This window comes from Sceloporus occidentalis, unplaced genomic scaffold (genome assembly GCF_023333645.1).
Source record: "Sceloporus occidentalis isolate IW3139 unplaced genomic scaffold, rSceOcc1.0.p SCAF_3, whole genome shotgun sequence".
Lineage (NCBI taxonomy): Eukaryota > Metazoa > Chordata > Lepidosauria > Squamata > Phrynosomatidae > Sceloporus > Sceloporus occidentalis.
Window position 1 is genome coordinate 2,451,981 of NW_028316983.1, and position 4,312 is coordinate 2,456,292.

Below are 4,312 nucleotides of genomic sequence, written 5' to 3' on the forward strand. Positions count from 1 at the left end.
GCAAGATTTGTTCAGAGCAGTTTTTGCCTTCGCCTTCCTCTTAGCTTGCTCCACCCTTCAAATATTTGCACATGGCTGTCATGTTAACTCTTAACCTTCTCTTCTCCAGCTCCCTGAGTCGCTCCTCATAGGGCTTCATGGTTTCCTGATGCTTCACCACTTTAGTTGCCCTCCTTTGGACACATGGCTGGCTCCAGCTTCTCAACATCCTTTCTGTATTCCACAGTATTCCAGGTGAGGCATGACCAAAGCAGAATAGAGTGGTGCTATTACTTCTAGTTCTATGTTATACCGCACTATATTATAATAATATATAATAACATTATAATATTTTATATATATACACACACACAAACACACACAATATTCTAGTTCGATTTTATATCTATACTTGGTCTGCGAGAGAACTAGAAAAGGTCCTAAAGACCAAATATATCAACTAAGAACAGAGTGGGACTACTAGTTCTGTTCTGTTTATTATATTATATTATATATAATAATATATAGAACATCACACACACACACACACACACACACACACTATTCTAGTTCTATGTTATATCTATACTAGTTCTGTGAAAGAACTAGAAAAGGTCCTAAGGAACAATGATATACAAGTAAGAATAGAGTGGGACTATTACTGCTTAGTTCTATGTTATGTTATGTTATGTTATATATAATAACACACACACACACACACACACACACACACACATATTTCTATGTTATATCCATATTAGTTCTGTGAAAGAACTAGAAAAGTTCTTAAAGAACGAAGATATACACTAAGCACAAAAGTCAGACTCGTACAAGCAATTGTATTCTCATAGTTTTTGTGGGTTTTTCAGGCTGTATCCTCCAGTGCCATGTATGGATGCGAGAACTGGACAATTATGAAAATGGAAATTTCCCCGGAGGCAAAGATGACTAAACTGAGGCTGTCATACTTTGGTCACATCAGGAGAAGACACGACTCATTGGAAAAGACCGTAATGTTGGGGAAAGTGGAAGGAATTAGGAAGAGAGGCAGACCACATGTGAGATGATGGTCTCAGTTAAGGAGGTCATGGGTATGAATCTGCAGAAACTGGAAATAGTCGTGGGAGATAGGAGGTCTTGAGATGTCTCATACACAGAGTCACCATGACTCAAGATCAACTCGACGGTAGTTAACAACAACAACAACAAGAAGTTACTTCCTTTGATGTAGACACTATACTTCTATTGATGCAGCCTAGAAGTGCATTGGTTTTTTAAGCTGCCGCATCACACTGTTGACTCATGTTCAACCAGTGGTCTACTAGGACTCCTCCTAGATCCCTTTCACATGTAATGTTGTCAAGCCACATGTCTTCAATACTATATTTGCACATTTAATTTTTTTTGTCCTAAGTGGAGTAAGTATACATTTCCCCTGTTGAAACTCATTTTGTTAGTTTTGACCCTCTCACAGGGTTTTCTTGGCAAGCTTGGTCAGAGGGGGTTTGCCATTGCCTTGTCTTGAGGCTGAGAGAGTGTGGCTTGCCTAAGGTCAATGAGTGGGTTTCATATAGCCGAGAGGAATTGAACCCTGGTGTCCAGAGTCATAGTCCAACACTCAAACGACTGCGCCACCAGGTAGCTTGTCCTCCATTTGGTTAGATGACCAGGCATCCTCCTTTTCCAGGACACATCCTACATTTCAACTTTATGCCCAGGAGGAATTTCAGAACGTCCTCCACTTTGAACATGACTAAGAAGCACGAATTTATATTTATGTTAAAAACTTAAGTTTTGTACTAAGTGTTTTTTGGGCCTTCATCATTCCAAAAGGTCCTCCATTTTGAGCAGAGCTGAGAAGGATGGGTTTGATATTTATATGAGTGACTTTTTTGTTTTGAACCTTTATTTGGCCAGGTCCTCCATTTCTTCCGTGCATGTTTTCCACCCAGAAGCCCTGCCCCTGGCACCTGGTGTGGGAATGCCACGGAGTTTGGGCACTCGGTCTCCAAAAGATTTGCCATTTCTGGTTTCTGGTATAAATATTGGTGCTTAAACTGCAGCTCCTCAGTCTAGTTTACAAGCAGACAGGGATGTGGTTGCTTTGACTAGACTAGACTCCTCAATACATGTGCCACCCACCCCATGCGCCTTGGTGGATACTGAGCCATCTGCTTTCCGGACTCCCATTGATTTGAACCATGATCCACAGTCAGTAAAATATCACCATTAGCAAGGCCTCCACTATCCCACTGCTCCCATCTTTGCTTCTTAGTTCTTGTGTGTGTGTCAGGGCATGCGTTGTGTACATGTGTTATTTCCTTAATAAAAATACAAAAACCTATTTGAATTTGCCTCTTTAACTCTGTGTTCCCTGGACCTGGTATAAACAGGGTTGGTCCCAAGGTGGATGTTGGCCCTGCCAAAATATTATTTTGTTAGCGCTATTGAAATTCCCCTTCCCATATTAATTTATGGATGCCCTTCTGGGACCTCAGCAACTTGGGTAACAAGGGCCCCCCAATTTTAAGGCCTGGAAGCCCTGTAGAGCACCCTGTTTAATGCTCAGGACCATTGAGCATAGCAGCCACTTCCCAATGGCTGAGTGGATTTTGTCAAAAGTGGAGATTTTGCAAACTATAAGTCTTGTCTTTGCAGAGCAAGTACAAAAAGGAAGGATCTGTTTGTCCAGCTTGTGAGTAATAATAAGCGAGTGTTTGGTTTGTCTTTTCCTGCTGTTTGCTAATATTGTTTTAATATGTGATTAGTGATGTTAACTACTTGTAATTTGTGATTTCTCAGTATTAGTAATATGTGGTCTCTGTGTGAGTCTGTCTAAAGTAGGAATGGAAAGAATATTTGTAAATTATTCATTCCGGTGTCTAAAAATTAGGTTGCTGGCAAATACAAATACAAAACAATACAAATCTGCATTTACTTAGCCAAGGAGCCTAGAGTCTGTCTTCTGTGAATTTAAGCCTCAAAACGCAATGCTAGAGGTGCATCTACACTGCAGAAATGCAGTTTTGACACCACTTTAATGCAGTGACTCCATCCTCCAGAATCATGTACTTTTGTGAGGCACCAGCACTCTTTGGCAGAGAATCACAGAATCATACAGTTGGAAGAGACCGCAAGGGCCATCCAGTCCAACCCCATTCTGCCATGCAGGAAATCACAATCAAAGCATCCCCGACAGATGGCCATCCAGCCTCTGCTTAAAGACCTCCAAGGAAGGAGACTCCACTACACTCCGAGGAAGGAGTGTGTTCCACGGTCGAACAGCCCTTACTCTCAGGAAGTTCCTCCTAATATTGAAGTGGAATCTCTTTTCCTGCAGCTTGCATCCACTGTTCCAGGTCTTGTTCTCTGGAGCAGCAGAAAACAAGCTTGCTCCCTCCTCAATATGACATCCCTTCAAATATTTAAACAGGGCTATCATATCACCTCTTAACTGTCTCTTCTCCAGGCTAAACATCCCCAGCTCCCGGAGTCCTTCCTCGTAGGGCATGGTTTCCAGACCTTTCACCATTTTAGTTACTCTTCTTTGGACATGCTTTAGAAGGCTAAAGGTCTTGTAAAACTACAAACCCCAGGATCCTATAGGATGGAGCAACCACATTTAAAGAGGTGTCAAACCGCATTATTTCTATATGACCTAATGATAAAAACTCCCAAGCCAATGATGCATCCAGCTGGGTTGCGGAGGTGGGAATTCACTTCTTGCAACTCAGGGCAAGTCTGATTCCATTGCCATCAAATGGTAATTTTATGGCACATGTCTCTTAAAAGTTTCCCAAACTGCCCAATTTTCTTATGGTAGTAACCATGCATTCTCGTCTCCTCTGCTCCTTTTCCAAACCATGCTCCCAAAGGCAGGTGAAGCCAAAGCACAGCCAAAGGACTGGTTTGCATCTCTATCCCGGGGCTCCTGATTTTCCTGCTCAGCAGACATTAATAAATGGATTCCTCTTTTTTTGTTTCCAACTGCCAGGTGCTGTTTTCTTTTTCTTCCTTTTTTCCCCTGCCAACTATATCTGAAGGCATTCAAGTCACTCCCAAAATGCAACAGCAGAAACTTTTATTAAAATGAGCAATGCAAGAAAATGCAACCTTCAATGTGACATGGTTGTAGTGAAATAAAGCAAACACAGAACATGCCAGGAGCAAATGTGTCATGCCAGTTTTAACCACCAAGTCTGTGTTCTCATGGAAGTAATCAGGACTGCTTTGAATCTATGGTTCGGCAGGTAATGTGAAGATTGAATCTATGGTTTGGCAGGTGATGTTTTACTCGGTCTTCATGCTTCACTTTGCACCTCTCCTTTTTAGC